Source organism: Somniosus microcephalus, chromosome 5 (genome assembly GCF_052327205.1).
Source record: "Somniosus microcephalus isolate GS21.2 chromosome 5, FLI_Smic_1.0, whole genome shotgun sequence".
NCBI classification, from domain to species: Eukaryota; Metazoa; Chordata; class Chondrichthyes; order Squaliformes; family Somniosidae; genus Somniosus; species Somniosus microcephalus.
The window spans coordinates 47,219,806-47,239,815 of record NC_140991.1 but is presented as its reverse complement, the minus strand read 5'-3'; the positions used below and the strand labels follow the sequence as shown (position 1 = coordinate 47,239,815).

Genomic DNA, 20,010 nt, shown 5'->3' with positions numbered 1-20,010 from the left:
TTGCTGGTCCATTCATGGACTCAATGTTCTTAATAGCAGTGGATGCTCACTCGAAATGGCCTGAGGTGTTAAAAATGTCCTCAACCACTACAGAGAAAACGATTGCAGTCCTACGGACCATATTTGCCAGGAACAGCTTGCCAGAGCAGATTTGCTCTGATAATGGACCACAGTTTGTGTCCGAAGAGTTTCGGAAATATATGAGAAGGAATGGGGTAAGGCATTACACATCCGCCCCGTATCATCCAGCCACAAATGGATTGGCTGAGAGGTTCGTACAAACCTTTAAAAAGGCGATAAAGGCCATGTGCGACGATGAAATTCCACTACAGCATAAGGTAGACAATTTGCTATTAGCCTACAGAAATGCGACACATGCAGTTACCAACCAGACCCCGGCCATGATGTTCTTTAACCGAAGGTTGAGATCTCGTCTGGATTTGCTCAGACCAAATGTGAGAAGAAATGTTGAGGATAAACAATTCCAGCACATCAATGAGAAGCCGATAAGGAGCTTCAATGTCGGACAACCAGTCTTGGCCCGTGACTACCGAACAGAGAAATGGCAACCCGGAACGATATGCACAAGGCAGGGGCCATTAATGTACACAGTGGATGTCGGGGAGAACATTGTGAGATGCCACGTCGATCAGATCTTAGCGTCACAGGAACGAGTCAGCCCCATGACTCGCGTACGTGGGGATGAACCCGACATACCGGTAGCATCTACCTCAGAACCAGTAGCAGTGGAAACCGATGAACTAACCGACGAAAAGGGGCCAGAATCGCCTCCGCACCAAGAACAAGAACCTCAGGAAAGGCGCTATCCCGAAAGGATCAGGAAGCCGCCCCAAAGACTGAATCTATAAATGGACTATCATTGTTTAATGTGCATGTTAAAGTGCTGATTGTTATTTGACTATTATGGGTACTGCTAATCTAAAAGGGGAGGAATTGTACTGTATGTACCTTTAAGATAGAACTACTTTTACAGCTCCTGTATACTGTAGTACCGGCAGTGACCACACCTGTATATAAGCCTTGAGCATGCCTCTGTACCCCCAGTCTTGAGACTACCCTACTCCAGTAAACACCTATTGATTGTTAAGTTACAGCATCCGTGTAGTTATTGAAAAACATCATACTCTCAGAATCACGGATCTAACAGGAACGGAGGTTCCTAACTGAAGAATTGAGATCGACTCAGAGAATCAAAAAACAATGAAATTTATTGAACAAACGAAGCTGAACAGTAAACTGCTGGATACACTATAAACAGGTCTGGTCTTGCTGGAAGCTCCTCGAGGACTGCTAGAATATTCCGATCGCTGATGTCATGACATCATCACGTTCTTCCCGCCGTTGGGAGATCACGTGATGGGCGGCATGACGTCACCATGCAGAGTAAAGGTAACGAGCCATAGTACAGTTAACAGATACATTAAAGGTACAGCCATGGGCTGCACTACATTGCTGTTAAAGGAATTATGTATAACTGTCCTGAGTCTCCTGGTGGTTCTGCCACAATATCCTTAATAATAACCTTCTCTTCTTGTTTGGAAAGGGAGAAGAGGAATAGATTATTGTTTTTTCACAATGACATCACACACAATGAGATAATAAACATAATGGCCTAGAAATTCGGTGGAGGCCCAAACGGGGCGCCAAGCTCGCCTGGGCGCCGGAATTTGCGCTGTGCACGGAGCCACTTGCGCCTGCTGGAAATTCATCTTGTGCGCCCCAAGAGGGACACGGGGCGCTGCTCGAGGCACTCTGCGTCCCTCTTAGGGCGCTGAAACTGAATAGTAGCGGAGGCGGACGCAAACAAATATGGCGATCGGGGCGGTAGTGGGGCGCTGCGCACACCGATGACATCATCGGTGGTGGCGCAGCACTGCAGGCTAACGCCACCATTAGCGCCACCGATAAATATCGTGGGAGGCGCGGCCAGTGACGCTACAGCCACTGACCGCCCTCTTTAGGCGCTAACTGCTGGCGCTACACACCGAATTTCTAGGCCAATCTGTTTTAGTGATGTTGATTGAGGGATAAATATTGACCAAGACACCAAGGATAACTCCCCTGCTCTTCTTCAAAATAGTGCCATTTGATCTTTTACGTCCACAGGAGAGAGCAGACAGTTTAACATCTCATCCAAAAGGCAGCACCTCCGACAGTGCAGCACTCCCTCAGTATTGCACTGGAGTGTCAGCCTATGTGCTCAGATCTCTGGAGTGGGACTTGAACGTACAAAATTCTGATTCAGTAGCAAGAGTGCTGCCTCTGAGCCAAGGCTGACAGATACAAATTAATGGTTATAACTTCACCTTGTATATTCTGCATATAATGCAAACATTCATACATCATACTCTGGCACAATTGAGTTATCATTTTCTCAGGGATCGACAGATTTATGTTTATACCTCATGGCTTTAATCTGCAGTTGATTTGCTTTTCAGATTGGATTAAATTTCAATTTTTGACATCAGCAATCCTTTCATCTTTAGTTCTGGGTACCTTTGAGTAACAACATTGACTGCTTCCTTCCAATGTCTTTCTGTTTCTGGTAAGCTCGATTATGTTCCCAAGAATGGATCCTGTACTTTGTGACTAATAGAAATAGTTTCACCTCAGTGTAAGGTCATCATGTGCCCAGTCTAAGTTGCCATTGTCCACTCTCAACCATCAGCAGCACAATAAGATATTTCAGCTACACAGTTCAAGTGGCTCCTTCCAGCACATCAAGGTGGTATATTTAACTAAATTCAATTAGTTTATGATTGGCTAGCTTAATATTTTGCCAGTACAGTAGTATATTAAAGAAAGACAGAGCAAAAAGCCTGTCTGAAGATTCTCCAAAAATATGCCGTTAGCCCATTTATGTTAACTGTTCTTTCTCATTTTCTGTGAGATGAAATATTGTAGTGGCAACTAAAAAATAATGGCCTGTAATTTCCGATCGGAGGCTTCCTGTGTGCAGATGCCTCCTATCGGAAAAAAATCTACGCACTTCCCTGAGGGCTCCCGAGGTCTGGACACTTCCGCTCCTGGGCCTCTCCACAGTCGAAATGCGCAGGGCCCACGTATCCCAGGGGCGCATGCGGTTCGCAAGTGTCCCTGGGATCACGTGGGCCAGGCGAGCTAATGAAAGAAGGAAATCTCCCCTTCATACAGATAGACCTGTCAAAAGTATAAATGGAGATCACCCCAAAAAGACACTAAAACATTAAATAAATGTTTTCAAAAACCATCACGTTTTTAAAATGAGTTTAAATTACATTAAATTTTAAACAAAAATTTAATAGTTTGAAAAATATAATTAAAGTTTTTTACGAGGCTAAAAATAAACTTACCTTTCTTAAAAGTATTGTTAAATTATAAATGAGTGAAAAAAAAATATTTTTTTTACTTTTTTTAAACTCTTATGCTGGTAAAAGCAGACTTTTAAGTGTTTTCAGCGGGCGGAGGTTCTGCAGAAAGCGGAACTCTCCACCCGCAGAGGCCCTTCTCCAGGGCAGGTGTCCGATTCTTGACAGATCGGAAATGCCGGTTTTCAGTGCATGCACTTCGCATGCCTGAAACCGGCATTTCCGATGTCCCTATGGGTGGGTACACAGCGCGTACACACCCGTAGGCATCGGAAAATACGGGCCATTGTCTTACTCTAGCACTTAACCCTTCTTCAGTCTATATCAATGGTGTTTAATCATCCCAAGCCATCTTAGTGTGAAGGTAATTTCCTTCATTAACTGTGGCTGGATTGTCCCTTACATTGAGGTGAAACATAATCCATTCCAGGTTTACGTTGGCATGCATTTTCAACCAAGCTTTTCTGAGACACTGTTTATATTAAGGCAGCAAGATCACAGTGCAGCAACAAGAGCAATTCCAGTCATACATTTTGGCATGACCAGATTATCGGATTATAAAAAAAAAGAAAACAAATGATTTTCTTTGGAACAGTACACAATGTACCACGTGGACAAACAGCCTTTAGATTGCAGCACATCCTGCTGAATCACAGATTATAGAAATTCGGTGGGCTGCGCCACCAGTTAGCGCCCGAAGAGGGCACTTAGTGGCTTTAGCGCCACTGGCCACGCCCCCCGTGAAACTTAGCGGGGCACTAATGGCGGCGTTAGCCTGTAGCGCTGCACCGCCACTGATGATGTCATCGGTGTGCGCAGCGCCCCACTACCGCCCCGATCGCGATATTGGGTCACGCCCCCTGCTGTAACGCCAGTCGCAATCTGCGACCGGTTCAGGGGGGCCGACCTGCGGCGGTAGTGGCGCTAATTAAAGGGGAGGTGCAGGGCGGCCATTTTTTTTGCTGGCTACCTGCCAGCACCTCCTCGCGCCGCCGTCCCCGGCCTCCTGAGCACCCCCCCGGGCAGTGCCAGCTGTGTCCCAAGAGCCCAGCACCTCTCCTCGGTGCCGGGCTCTTTTGCCGGCACTCGCGATCTCTGATCATGCTGGTGCAGGCACCTCCCCTTTAAGAAGGGGAGGAAGGCCTGCAGTACCGCAGCGCACCGTGCCGCAGCGTGTGGCACTCCGGCACGTTGCGCTGCGATATTCAGCGCCCCAAGAGGGACGTGGGGCGCCTGGAGCAACACCCCGCTTCCGTTTGGGGCGCTGAAACTGAATATCGCGCTGGCGCAATCGGCTCCTTCCGGGGCGGGACTTCCGGCACCCAGGCCACCGAATTTCTGGGCCTATGTTTTCAAACAAGCTTTTTGTTGCTCTTTTCGGAATCCATTCTAAGTAATGCTGCTCAAAATAAACAAGCATTCATAATAAGAACATAAGAAATAGGAGCAGGAGTAGGCCATATGCCTCCTCGAGCCTGCTCCGCCATTCAATAAGATCATGGCTGAACTTCTACATTAACTCCTTTCCCACCCCATATCCCTTGATTTCCTTCATGCCTAAAAATCTATCGATCGCAGTCTTGAATATACTCAATGACAAAGCATCCACAGCCCTTTGGGATAGAGAATTCCAAACGTTCATCCTCCTCATCTCAGTCCTGAATGGCCGCCCCCTTATTCTGAGACTCTGGCCTAGAAATTGGATAAGGCACGAAAATGGGTGGTGTCAAGGGCCAGCGCTATTTGCCTGCACCCATTCAAAGTGGTCTAGGCAGCACGTAAAATTTGAGCTGCCTGCTCATTATAATGATTGCAGTGCTGATCTCAGCGCTGAACACTTAGCTCTCAACGAGTGGGCCAATATCGGGTACAGTCTAATGACCACAGTAATGCTTAGCCTAGGCTCTCCCCACTACCCAAAGGGGAGATGCTTTGTTGCAGCTGCACCTCATTGTTGTCTAAACAAAGCCATTGCACAACAACCCAGAGAGAGAGCAAGAAGGTTTTTGGATGCTGCACTTGAGGCCTTGCTAGTGGCAGTTGAAAGAAGGCGTGATGTGCTGTTCCCACAGGGTGGCAGAAAGCCATCCAAGGCTACCAGTGAAAGGCTCTAGCAGGAGATAGCTACCTACCCCATGGCCAACAGTGTCGTGCCAAGGACATGGATACAGTGCCGAAAGAAGTTTAATGATCTCACACAGCAGGGCAAGGTGAGTGAAAACTTCAGCAAATGCCATATCCCACCATCTGTACCATATGCCTCACACACTGCTCAAAGCACCACACCCCATCGCTCAGCTACCAACAACCTCTACCTTTCACCACTCATACCTCACAATCATAGCTTCACTTCACCCTCACAACCTTACCACTGCTGCAACACTCACACCCACATCTCACACCTTGCACACATTGATAGCTATTCAACTATGGCAGGCACATCACCTAAACACATTGCAGTACACGCACTGAAACACTTGCCTTTCTCTTGCAGGCAAAGGAGGCTCATAACCGCTGGGAACAACGGCAGACGGGAGGCAGCCAAGCTGCTGCACAGACCCTGAGCCAACTGGAGGAGTCCGTGCTCGACATCATTGGAGGGGCAGGCACTGAGGCCGTGGCAATGGGAGAAGTTGAAGCCTTGGCTGACAATGACGGTATGTTATTCCTAATCCTTCTTCTCACATCCCACTTTCCCGTCATCCCACAATCTCTTCTCACTTACAAGCTGCTGATGGTGTATGCATGGATATCTTGCTTTCCCCCCTTCCCCTCACCATAACCCAACTCTTGTGCCTTCTGTTTACAGGTGGCCAAGAAATGCCAGCCTCAGGCTGTGGAGGAGAGTGGAGGAGAAAAAGATGACACACCGTCATTGCATCTGACACTCGCAGACACCAGCTCAGAAATTGGCACCGTGCGGAATGTTGAGGGTAGTATAGAAACAGGATTTGCACATTGTGAGGTGCCAGGCACGAGTGGGCTGCTGCAAGGCCAGGGGAAAAGGGTAGCTTGGGAGTGAGCTCCCTGGTGGGCGAATTTGCGCATGAGTTCTGCTGCACAGGACTCAGAAGAAAACCTCGATGTGGCAGCCTTCAGAAGAAGGGTGATGGGCATGCACATTGAAATGCTAGGTGCAATGGCAAGCTTGCCAAAGAGCCTCTTGTCACTGTCAAGAAGCATGGAGGAGTCTGGTTCCAGCATTGGACAGGGCTTTGCACAGAGCTTGGAGCCCATGATTTTCAGGAAGGAAATGATGGACAACTCCAGGAGTGACCTTGTCGCCCCAGCCATGATGCTGCGTGTGATGGGCAATGTTGCAGCTTCCATTGTAGCACAGGTGGAAGCGACCCAACGTCTCAGTGCTGCAGTGGAAACGCAGACTGCTCTCCTGCAGGCTCAGTTTGCTGCCCGCAAGCTCAGACAGCTATCATGCAATCTCAGCTTGCTGCCACCCAAGCTCAGACTGCTGCCATCTCGGCTGGGTTGATCAGTGTCGGCTGGGTTGATCAGTGTCGAAAGGGAATTGCAGAGTATTGCAGCAGGCCAACAATCTGTCCTCCAGCAGAATGCTAGGAATGCTGAGGTGCTGCCCCGGGGGCATGACAGTGGATCTGTGGAGCAAGAACTTGCTGTCCTCACTCAGGATGACAGCATTCCTACTCCCACCACTGCCATTCTGCCATTGCCCATGTCTGTCAGCCAGCCAGCCCAGACTGCTGCCGCCCATGCTGAGGTGGTTCAATCTACAGCCAGGCCTTCTAGGTCTTGAGCTGGTCGTGCTTATCCTGCAAGGCCATCTGTAGTCTTCAGCACGGAAACTCAGCAGCCTTCCACCAGCCATGCTGCAGCCACTGGGGGAGCACTGTGTAAGAGCACCAGAATAGGAAAAGGCACACGAATGACAGGCACTAAGGAATTGTACAAGGGTGATTAGTTCATATTGTAATGTTGATTGAATAGTGATAATTTTATTAATTTTGTTTAGAGTGTTTGTTTTGTGGTGGCTCTCATTTCAGATTTGCGCCTAGGAGGAAGCTGTGATGTTCCGTGACAGAGGGATGGTATGATGGGGATATGGTGATCAACGGGAATCTGGGGTTTCATTCACTGGAATCGGAATCTGATGAGGCCTTCACCGACAGCCCGTCCGGAACAGGGATCTGCTGACTGCCTGCCACCTCACTTCATTCTTGTCCTCCTCCTAGTCCTTGTCCTCTTCCTCCTCCACCTTCTCCTCTCCCTCCTCTTCCTCCTGAGGTACTCCCACAATTCCTGGTGGCAAGGGCTTTGCCCGCAAGTTATGAAGCATGCAGCAGACCACAATGAAATGGGACACCCACTCCAGCGAGTACTGGAGGGCAGCTCCCGAGCGGTCAAGACAGCTGAACCGTTGTTTCAGCAGCATGATGGTCTGTTCAATGATGTTCCTGGTGGCAGCATGGCTCTCATTATATGAGTGCTGGGCATGAGTGGTGGGTTTGCGGAGGGGAGTCATCAGCCAGGTGTAGAGCGGATAGCCCTTGTTTCTGAGCAGCCACCCTCGGGTTTGACGTGGTGGCTGGAAGATTGCCGGCACACCGGACTGACGCAGGATGAAGGCATCATGACTGCTGCCAGGATAGTGGGCATTGACCATCAGGCATCACTGGGTGTGGTCGCACACCAACTGTACTTTAAATGAGTGGTAGCCTTTTCAGTTACTGAACATCTCAGGATTGATATGCAGCTCCTGCAAAGCCACGTGGTTGCAGTCGATGGCACCCTGCACCATGGGGAAGCCCACTATCCTGGCAAAGCCACATGTGTGCCTCTCTTGCTTCTCTCTGTTCAGAAAGAAGACAATGTAATCCCTTCTCCTGGTGTAGAGAGCCTCTGTGATCTCCCGGATGCAGTGATGGACTGCAAGCTGTAAGATGTTAGCTATGTCTCCTGCTGCAGACTAGAAAGATCCACTGGCAAAGGAATTGCAGGCCACAGTGACCTTGAGGGCTACTGGGAGAGCCATGTTCACCATGCTCTGAGGCTGCAGTTCTGGCTGCAGGAGGTGGCAGAGTTCTATGACCACCTCCTTGGTGAAGCGGAGCCTCCTAATAGACTGCTCTTTGCTTGATTGGAGATTGCTCTTTGCTTGATTGGAGATACAAGAAGTGCTCTTGGAAGACCTTAGGTGGATAAGGCCTCCTGCTGTGAGCCCTCCTGGCCCTTCTCCTCCCTCTACGTGCATCTTCTCCTCTTCTTCACTGCCACCGCTCCCTCTCCCGAAGATAATTGAGCGTGAGGGGGACTGCAAGTAGAGCCCCCATGACTGTGAGCAAGTGGTGTGAGCAGAAGCCTTTAAATGAGAATTAAGGAATTCTCCACTTGCACCAATACTCCCTGTCCCCTCAGGAACTTATTTAGGAACAAGTTTAGAAAGCTGCAAGAGTTGAAGAAAGTTACACAGAGCCAGTCAGCTTCAAGTTGTCGATGATGTTCCCTTTAGATAGCGCTGCTGGAGATTCCTTCCTGCTTGTGAATGCTTCGTCAGCTGGTCGTGATTAACACAGGCTGGTAAGTGAAGCGGCAAATGTGAAAATAGCAGATAGGGCATCAAGTGAGCATTGCACACTCACTGATGTCATGATGTGCCTAATCTAAATATCTGCAGCAAATGCAGACATTGGCACGGCTGCCAACCTGCCCAAAATGGCGGCCACCACTGGACCCACCGGAAGTGAGGCAGCCACCATTTTTCCATCAAATCGGGCCTCAAAACCCCCCAAACTTCTAGACCCATGATCCCTAGTTCTAGACTCTCCAGCCAAGGGAAACAGCCGCTCAGCATCTACCCTGTTAAGTCCTCTAAGAATTTTATACATTTCAATGAGATCCCCTCTCATTCTTCTAAACTCCAGAGAATATCATCCCATTCTACTCAATATCTCCTCATAGGACAGCCCTCTCATCCCAGGAATCAACCAAATGAACCTTTGTTGCACCCCATCTAGGACAAGTATATCCTTCCTTATGTAAGGGGGCTAAAACTGTACTCCAGGTGTGGCCCCAACAAAGCCCTACATAATTGCAGCAAGACTTCTTTACTGTTATACTCCAACCCCCTTGCAATAAAGGCTAACATACCATTTGCCTTCCCAATTGCTTGCTGTACCTGCATTTTAATTTTCAGTGATTTGTGTACAAGGACCCCCCAAATCCCTCTGCATACGAATATTTACTAGTCTATCACCTTTAAAAAATATTCTGCTTTTCTGTTCTTTCTACCAAAGTGAGTAATTTCATAGTTCTCCACATTATACTCTGCCTGCCACCTTCTTGCCCAATTCAAGAACTCATCAAATTACAGAGAATGTCAGTGTTTGACAGTTTCACAGATCTGTCAAACGATGACAATTCATCTGTCAAAAATTTTTGACAGATGAAACGTCATACGCTGATGTTCTCTGTAACTGGCTTTCCTTTAATTGGACTGCTAAACCCGCTGGGCGGGCTTAACAAGGTCAATCAAGGGAAAATAGCGTGAGTTGGAAACAAATCATTGGAGGCGGGACATCGATCCGCCAAGCAGCAGTCCCGCCTCCAACACGCCCCCATTGGCAAAATCACCCCCTACTCTCTATTTTCTGTCCACCAACCAATCCTCAATCCATGCTAATGACTCCAGACCCACAGCAATGTGGTTGACTCTTAACTGTCCTCGGAAATGGTCTAGCAAGCCACTCAGTTGTATCAAACCGCTAGGAAAGCCTTCACCTCATGAACTGCAGCGGTTCAAGGGGGCGGCTCACCACCACTATCTCAAGAGCCATTAGTGATAGAAACATATAAACATAGAAGATAGGAGCACGAGTAGGCCATTCGGCCCTTCGAGCCTGCTTCGCCATTTAATGAGATCATGGCTGATCATTCAAATTCAGTGCCCTGTCCCTGCTTTCTCTGGCCAATTTATTTGTCCTCTCCTTGGATCTTATGCTATCCCTAATTTCCCTTGTTAGTCATGGTTGAGTCACCTTTTTTGTTTTATTCTTATGCCAAACAGGGATGAACAAATTCTGCAGTTCATCCATGCGATCTTTAAATGTTTGCCATTGCCTATCCACCATCAACCCTTTAAGTAACGTTCCCCAATCCATCCTAGCCAACTCACGCCTCAAACCATCATAATTTCCTTTATTTAAATTCAGGACCCTAGTCTCTAAGTCAAATACTTCACTCTCCATCTTAATGAAGAATTCTATCATATTATGTTCGCTCCGCCCCAAGGGGCCTGGCACAACAAGATTGCTAATTAATCCTTTCTCATTACATAATACCCAGTCTAAGATGGTGTGATCTCTAGTTGGTTCCTCAACATATTGGTCCAGGAAACCATCCCGTATACACTCCAGGAATTCCTCCTCCACAGTATTGTTACTAATTTGGTTAGCCCAGTCTATATGTAGGTTAAAGTCACCCATGATAACTGCTGTGCCCTTATTGCACACATCTCTAATTTCCCCTTTAATGCCATTCCCAACCTCAGCATTACTGTTTGGGGGTCTGTATACAACTCCCACTAATGTTTTCTGCCCCATGGTATTTCTCAGCTCTACCCATACAGATTCTACATCATCAGAGCTAATATCCTTCCTTACTATTGTGTCAATCTCCTCTTTAACCAGCAATGCTAACCCATCTCCTTTTCCTTTTTGCCTGTCTTTCCTGAATATTGAATACCCCTGAATGTTGAATTCCCAGCCTTGGTCACCCTGGAGCCATGTCTCCCTAATCCCAATTATATCATATCCATTTACATCTATTTGCGCAGCTAATTCATCCACCTTATTACAAATGCTCCTCGCATTAAGACACAAAGCCTTCAGGCTTGTTTTCTTAACACTCTTAGACCTTTTAGAATTATTATTTACTGTGACCATGTTTGATTTAAACCCTTGATTTCTCTGACTGCCACTTTTGCTTTTCTCCTTCCTGTCTTTTGCTTCTATCCTTGCTTCCCTTTCCTTTGTCTCCCTGCACAGGTCCCCAACCCCCTGCCATTTTAGTTTAAACCCTTCCCAACAGCACTAGCAAACACTCCCCCTAGGATATCAGTCCTGGTCCTGCCCAGGTGCAAACCGTCCAGTTTTTACTCGTCCCACCTCACCCAGAAGCGGTTCCAATGTACCAGGAATTTGAATCCCTCCCCCTTGCACGATTCCTCCAGCCATGTATTCATCTGAAATATCCTATTTCTACTCTGACTAGATATGGCACTTGTAGCAATCCTGAGATTACTACCTTTGAGGTCCTATTTTTTAATTTACCTCCTAACTCCCTATATTCAGCTTTTAGGACCTCATCCCGGTTTTTACCTATATCGTTGGTACCTATATGCACCATGACAACTGGCTGTTCCCCCTCCCTCTCCAGAATGCCCTGCAGCTGCTCCGAGACATCTTTGACCCTTGCACCAGGGAGGCAACATACCGTCCTGGAGTCTCATCTGCGGCTGCAAAAACACCTATCTACTCCCCTTACAATAGAATCCCCTATCACTATAGCTCTCCCATTCTTTTTCCTCCCGTCCTGTGCCAGCAGGTTGGCTGCGACTGTCTTCCCCTGATAAGCTATCTCCCTCGACAATATCCAAATTGGTATATCTGTTTGAGAGGGGGATGGTCACAGGGGACCCCTGCACTACCTGCTCTGCCTGGTGGTCGCCCATTCCCTTCCTTCCTGTGCAGCCTTTTCCTGCGGTGTGACCATCTCCCTAAATGTGCTATCCACGATGTCCTCAGCATCGCGAATGCTCCAGTATGTATCCATTCACAGCTCCAGCACCGCAATGCAGTCTGTCAGTAGCTGCAGCTGGATACTGATACGCTTATCAATTAATCCATAAAAAGCGATGAATTAGGATGGTAATGAAAAGGTTTTTATTAACTAAAGATCAGAGCATGCCTCTCGAGGACGACTGCTTCCAAGAAGGAAGTGGGTTGCCGAGCAGCCACCTTTATACCAGGTCATGTAGGTGGAGCCATGGGTGGAGCCAGCTGAGGCATGCATTGGTACACAGTGAGTAGCAAGAGGTAACAATGTGCAATAATGATAACAGTAGTGAACAACAATGAAAACGGTAACAGTGGTTTACCACATTCACCCCTTGTTTAAAATTGAGTCCGGCGGGGTGAAGTGTACTAAAAGCTCGTGTAGGTAAGTCTATCAGGAGGCCTTGTATGCCGTCCTGATCGTCGTAGCAGCGGCGGCGGCGGTGCAGTATCCAACGTCGAATCTGGTGTCTGAGTGGTCAACGAAGGGTCCTGGGGCTCCGGCATGCCGTCTACAGGGGTTGGGTTGGGAGAAGTGGTGGAGAATAACGGTGGTGATTCAGGGGCACCCGAGGGTGCGAGGTCTCGTATGGATACAGTGTCCTCCCGCCCGTCTGGGTATGCCACGTAGGCATACTGGGGGTTGGCATGTAGGAGGTTCACCCTCTCGACCAGGGGGTCCATTTTATGGGTCCTCACGTGCCTCCGCAGTAGGACGGGCCCAGCGAGGTTCCCGATGTGGACTTCCTGGGGAAAATGAACATTTGCTCATGTGGGGTGGCATTAGTGGCAGTACAAAGCAGTGACCGGATGGAGTGGAGCGCCGCAGGGAGGACCTCCTGCCAGCGAGAGGTTGGAAGGCCCTTAGATTTTAAGGCTAAGAGGACGGCTTTCCAAACCGTCGCGTTCTCTCTTTCCACCTGGCCGTTCCCCCGGGGGTTGTAGCTGGTGGTCCTGCTCGTAGCAATACCTCTCGCGAGCAGGTACTGATGAAGTTCGTCGCTCATGAAAGATGAGCCCCGGTCGCTATATATATAGCTAGGGAACCCGAACAAGGCGAAGAGGTCATTCAGACATTTGATGACCGTGGTACTGGTCATGTCTGGGCAAGGGATGGCAAAAGGGAAACGGGAGTACTCATCAACTATGTTGAGGAAGTACACGTTGCGGTCAGAGGAAGGGAGAGGCCCCTTAAAGTTGATGCTCAAGCGCTCGAAGGGACGAGTGGCCTTGATCAGGCATGCTCTGTCTGGCCTATAAAAATGCGGTTTGCATTCGGCACAGATTTGGCAGTTCCTGGTCATAGTCCTGACCTCCTCGATGGAGTAGGGCAGGTTGCGGGCCTTAATGAAGTGGCAGAATCTGGTGACCCCGGGGTGGCAGAGGTCATTGTGGAGGGTCCGCAGTCTATCAACTTGCGCGTTGGCGCATGTACCTTGTGATAGAGCATCTGGGGGCTCATTGAGTTTCCCAGACCGGTACAAGATATCGTAATTGTAGGTGGAGAGTTCAATTCTCCACCTCAAGATCTTGTCGTTCTTGATTTTGCCCCTCTGCTTATTATTGAACATAAAAGCAACTGAACGCTGGTCAGTGAGAAGGGTAAATCGTTTTCCGGCCAGGTAATGCCTCCAGTGTCGCACCGCTTCCACAATAGCCTGGGCCTCCTTTTCGACAGAGGAGTGTCGAATCTCGGGGCCCTGGAGGGTCCTTGAGAAAAAGGCCACGGGTCTCCCCGCCTGGTTAAGGGTTGCAGCTAGGGCGAAGTCGGATGCATCGCTCTCCACTTGGAAAGGGATGGACTCATCCACTGCGTGCATTGTGGCCTTCGCAATATCACTCTTAATAAGAGTGAAGGCTGCACACGCCTCTGATGTCAGGGGGAAGGAGGTGGACTTGATGAGGGGTCTGGCTTTGTCCGCATAGTTGGGCACCCACTGAGCATAGTAAGAGAAAAACCCCAGGCATCTCTTCAGTGCTTTTTGGCAGTGGGGGAGAGGGAGCTCCATAAGGGGGCGCATTATGTCGGGGTCGGGGCCGATGACTCCGTTCTCCACTACGCAGCCGAGAATGGCAAGGCGCGTGGTGCGAAACATACATTTCTCCTTATTGAATGTTAAATTCAGCCGCTGGGCCGTATGGAGGAATTTCTCTAGATTAACGTCATGGTCCTGCTGGTCGTGGCCGCAGATGGTGACGTTATCCAGATAGGGAAAGGTGGCCTGCAGCACGTTCTGGTCAACCATCCGGTCCATCTCCCTTTGGAAGACCGAAACCCCGTTGGTGACGCCGAAGGGAACCCTAAGGAAGTGGTAGAGGCGGCCGTTTGCCTCGAAGGCAGTATACTGGCGGTCCTCAGGGCGGATAGGGAGTTGGTGGTATGCTGACTTAAGGTCAATGGTGGAGAATACCCTGTATTGCGCAATCTGATTGACCATATCAGATATGCGGGGAAGGGGGTACGCGTCCAGCTGAGTGTACCGGTTTATGGTTTGACTGTAGTCAATGACCAGGCGGTGTTTATTGCCGGTCTTAACGACTACAACCTGGGCTCGCCAGGGGCTGGTGCTCCCTTCGATAATGCCCTCCTTCAGGAGCCGCTCCACCTCAGAGCTAATAAAAGCTCTGTCCCCGGCGCTGTACCGCCTGCTCTTGGTAGCGATGGGTTTACAGTCGCGGGTGAGGTTAGCGAACAAGGGAGGGGGGGAGACTTTGGGTGTGGAAAGACTGCAAATGGTGCGCGGCGGGCGATTTAAAATCTGTTGGTTGCAGACTGCGAGTGGGGGGAGGGGTCCACCGTATGCCAATGTGACACTTTTAAGGTGGCACTGAAAATCCAACCCTAGCAGAATGGCAGCGCAAAGACGGGGCAGGACAAGAAGTTTAAAATTTTTATATTCTGTGCCCCTAACCGAAAGGGTCACCACACAGTAGCCGCCGTCCGTTGAATGGGACTTGGACGCCATAGAAATCCGATGGCGCGTTGGCAGGACCGTGAGGGAGTGGCTACGCACCATGTCCGGGTGAATAAAACTCTCCGTGCTCCCGCTGTCAAACAGGCAAGTAGTGGCGCGGCCGTTTACCGTAATGTCCATCATGGACCTGGACAGATGATGAGGGAGAGCTTGATCCAGCGTAACGGAGGCCAGTGTATGGCTGAGTGAGCCGGTGTGGTCGTCAGACGAGACGGTGGTCAAGTCCGGAGACAAAATGGCGGTTGAGTGCAGCGGGCAAAATGGCGGCGGCCATGATTCCGATCCCCACGCGGCCGGAGGTGCACAAAATGGCGGATAAGATGGCTGCCCCCATGGTTCACACGCGGCGCTGCTGGCGTTCGCGGGTTTCCCTCTGCAGGCGTTGGCGTAATGGCCTTTCTTCCCGCAGCCAGAGCAGGTAGCGGTCTTCGCCGGGCAGCGCGCTCTAGGGTGTTTTAACTGGCCACAGAAATAGCATTTTTGGGCCTGGTTATGGGACATCGCTGCAGTAGTTGGTACCGGGGGTGGCGGTCCCAGTTGATTTCGGGACATCGCTGCAGTAGTTGGTACCGGGGGCAGCGGTCCCATGTCCCAAGGTCGCGATGACCATGGCGCGGCACCGTTACGTGAGTATGCTTCGAGGTTTCGGTGGGCCGCATCTAATGAGAGCGCGAGGGCTACGGCCGTCTTCAGGTCAAGCTCCCTGCTTTCGAGCAGTCTCTGCCGGGAGTAGTCGGACTGAAGGCCCTTAACGAAGGCATCACAGATAAGTCCCTCCGCGTGCGCCACAGCCGATACCGCCTTACAGTCGCAGTCCCTGCAGATTGTCTGTAACGCCCGTAAAAATGCCTCTACCGATTCCCCCGGTTGCTGCCTGCGGGATCCCAGGAGGTGTCTGGCGTAAATCGTATTCACTGGGTGCGTGTATTGCCCTTTTAGCAGGTCGAGAGCCGCCGTGTACGTAGTAGCATCCCGGATGAGTGTATATACTTGAGGGCTCACCTGGGCGGTCAGAACTTTTAATTTGTTCTCCTCCGATATCACGGCGGAGGCTTCTAGGAAGGATTCAAAGCAGCTCAGCCAGTGTTCGAAATTGGTAGATGAACCCGCCGCTTGAGGGTCGAGGTCCAGGCATGCTGGTCTGAGGGCTCGCAGCAACGCCTGCTGTTGTTGCTGTTGTTGCTGCTCAGGTGCCGACATTTTAACTTTAGTTAATAAAATTGATACGCTTATCAATTAATCCATAAAAAGCGATGAATTAGGATGGTAATGAAAAGGTTTTTATTAACTAAAGAACAGAGCATGCCTCTCGTGGACGACTGGTTCCAAGAAGGAAGTGGGTTGCTGAGCAGCCACCTTTATACCAGGTCATGTAGGCGGAACCATGGGTGGAGCCAGCTGAGACATGCATTGGTACACAGTGAGTAGCAAGAGGTAACAATGTGCAATAATGATAACAGTAGTGAACAACAATGAAAACGATAACAGTGGTTTACCACAGATACACTTCCTGCACACATGGTCATCAGAGACACAGGAAGTATCCCTGATTTCCCACATGGCGCAGGAGGAGCATGCCTCGGGGCCGAGCTGTCCTGCCATGACTTACCCTTTAATTAATTTAAATTAATTTAAATCAAATCAATACCACTAATTACACTACAATTAAATGATATACTCAAGGGCCCTTGGTTACTAGCACTCCCCGATACACAACAGGGACCTTAGAAACTATAACCACAAAAATTAAGACCTTCTAAACTTTATAAACTATTAATCTTCACTGTCAAACTACAGAGTAGTATAAATACTCACCTGGCCGTACTCATCCAATCAGCTGCTTCCTCTTGCCCGCGTCACTTTTTGAATCGTGACGTGGCTCCGGAACGTCGCCACCGGTCTGCGAGATTGGTAAGCCTTGTACCGCCACTCTCTCCGCTCCCGACACTGGCCTCAATCAGCTCCCTCCCCTTGTGCCGACGCCACTTTTGACTTCTGACGTCACTCTTTGAAAATTCTGCCGGTTCTGAGTTGGTATTGCCGCCGCCGCCTCGCCGCTCCTCCCAGGTCCACACTGCCACCGCCGCCGCTGCTGTGGGGCCTACCTGCACCTCGGGCTCTCTTTATATCGCCGCCGCCGCCTCGCTGTTCCTCCCAGGTCCGCACTGTCGCCGCCACTGCTGGGTAATAAATGCTGGCCTTGCCAGCAACACCCACATCCCATGACTGAATAAAAAAATATATTAGCCCCAATCCCATGAGCCCTAATCTTGCGTAACAACCTTTTGTGTGGCACCTTATCGAATGCCTTCTGAAAATCCAAAAAAATACATCCACTGGTTCTCCCTTATCTACTCTGCTAGTTACACCCTCAAAAGACTCTTAGATTTGTCAAACACAATTTCCCTTTCATAAAACCGTGTTGACTCTGCCTAATCATAGTGTGATTTTCCAAGTGCCCTGTTGTCAGGTCCTTAATAATAAATTTTAGCTATTTCCCTACTACTGTTGTCAGGCTAACTGGCCTATAGTTCCCTGTTTTCTCTCTCCCTGTTTTCTCTCTCCCTCCTTTCTTGAACAGTGGGGTTACATTTGCTACCTTCTAATCCACGGGGACCGTTCTAGAGTCTAGGGAATTCTGGAAGATGAAAACCAAAATGCTAAAATACTAATGTCCTTGGTTATAATGTGCTAAATATTTTTTAACAAACATACTTATTCATTCTCAGGATGTGAGCATCACTGGCCTGTGAAGGTGGTAGTGAGCCTTCTTCTTAAACTGCTGAGTTCTTCAATACAAATGAGTGGTTTCTGTTATGTATTGTGTGTTCTCCTCCCACCTGTGGTGGCGCTGTCACAGCAGATAAATGGTTGGGTGTTCTCTTGGTTAAGTTTAGCTCTCTTTGTTCGGAACTTTCCAGAACTTCCTTTCCTTCCTGAATAAAGCACTTCATGTTTGAATCTCTGAGTTCTGAGTCCTAAATTGTGGCTAGGTAGAAAGGTACCGACACAACAAGTGGCGACGAGGATCGGATGAATCTGCGTTGTGGGAAATTTCTTGTTTTCAACTACAAAACACTCGGAACAGAGATTGCAGCATCACATTAATGTTACGGCAGTGAATAAACAGAAATTTTAATTTGAAACGTGAGATGGCTACTATATTCGGAAACATCGGTGATTTTGATGAAAATGTGGAGCAATGGAGCGCATATACGGAACGTTTTGACTATTTTGTATTGGCGAATGCGGTGGCAAACGAAAAGGTCGTGCGTACCTTTTTGAGTGTAATGGGGCCGAAGACATTCAATTTACTTCGCAGCCTCGTGCAGCCAGATAAGCCAGGAACTAAAACATATAAGCAACTAGTGGAAATTCTTGGAGCACATTTTTCACCAAAACCTCTGGTTATTGCTGAGAGATTTAGATTTCACAAACGGAATCAAGAGGAGGGGGAATCAGTGACGATGTTTATTGCTGCTTTAAAAAGGTTGTCAGAACACTGCGAGTTCAAGGAGGTGCTGAAGGACACCATTAGAGACAGACTCGTGTGTGGTCTGCAAAATGCAGCCACACAGAAGCGCCTTCTTACTGAGGACAACTTTACTCTTGAAAAGGCCATTGAAGTTAGTGTCTCCATGGAGATGGCGGAAAAGGAGGCTCACCAGTTGAGTTCAACAGGGAGAGTTCACAAGGTGTCGTCTGAGCCTAAAGGTGCGTGGAACGGCACATTTTACCGTTGTGGGAAAATGGGCCATCACGCTAATGACTGCTGGTGTACGGAGCTCGAATGCCGAAATTGTGGCAAAAAGGGTCACATTGGACGTGCCTGTAGAGGTAAAAAAAAGAACAGACAGAGCTGGGAAGCATGAAAGCAAAATGTCTGTATTTGGACAAGAGAGGAAAAGGAGTGTTCATTCAGTGCAGTATGATGGAACAAGCAAAACAGAGGGGAGCGACACCTCTGAGGAGGAAGCGGTGCACATACTGATGGTTGCAGGTGGTCCAAATGGCTACTGGGTGTCACCACTGGTGGAGGGACAATCAGTGCAGATGGAGGTGGACACAGGCGCGGCTGTGTCCCTTGTTTCAGACACTGTCTACAACAAAATGCTAAAGCATCTTACCCTTCAGCCAACAAACATTGTGCTAAAGACGTATACTGGCGGACCTGTGGCCATGAGAGGCGCCATTGAGGTGACAGTTAAATTGAACGGACAGACTGTGAAACTGCCACTATATGTGGTAAAGGGAAATTACCCATTGCTACTGGGACGTGCGTGGCTAGAGAAAATCACGGTGGACTGGCCTGCAGTCCGCATGATGTCAAAAGGGGAGTCAGGTCTGACTGCAGTGTTAAACAAACATGCAGAACTCTTCAATGGGGAACTTGGGAGCATGAAAAAGATTAGCGTGAGATTGGACATTAAACCTGACAGCAAGCCGAAGTTTCACAAAGCCCGACCTGTACCCTATGCACTTAGGCCAAAAGTTGAGGCTAACTTGGAGGCCTTAGTTGAGAATGGAGTCCTGGAGCCTGCGAGCGTGAGCAAATGGGCCACACCCATTGTTCCTGTCCTGAAAAAGGATGGATCTGTTCAAATCTGCGGGGATTTTAAAGTGACTATTAACCCGGTGCTGTCTGCGGAACAGTACCCTCTTCCCCTCATTGATGATCTTTTTACGGGCCTGGCCGGAGGGCAAAAGTTCAGCAAAATAGACTTATGCCAGGCTTATCTACAAATGCATGTCGATGACAAATCAAAGGAGCTGCTGACAATTGTGACACACAAGGGGCTATACAGGTACTGCTGCCTTTCGTTTGGAATTACGTCGGCCCCTGCTCTATTCCAAAGAGCA

At 49.0% G+C, this 20,010-nt stretch overlaps 1 pseudogene; it reads left to right on the top strand.

Annotated features, from left to right (window-relative positions):
• The window catches only part of LOC147117026 (uncharacterized), a 62,472-nt pseudogene extending 53,323 nt beyond the window's left edge, over positions 1–9,149 (top strand).
• The last annotated feature ends 10,861 nt before the right edge of the window (positions 9,150–20,010 follow it).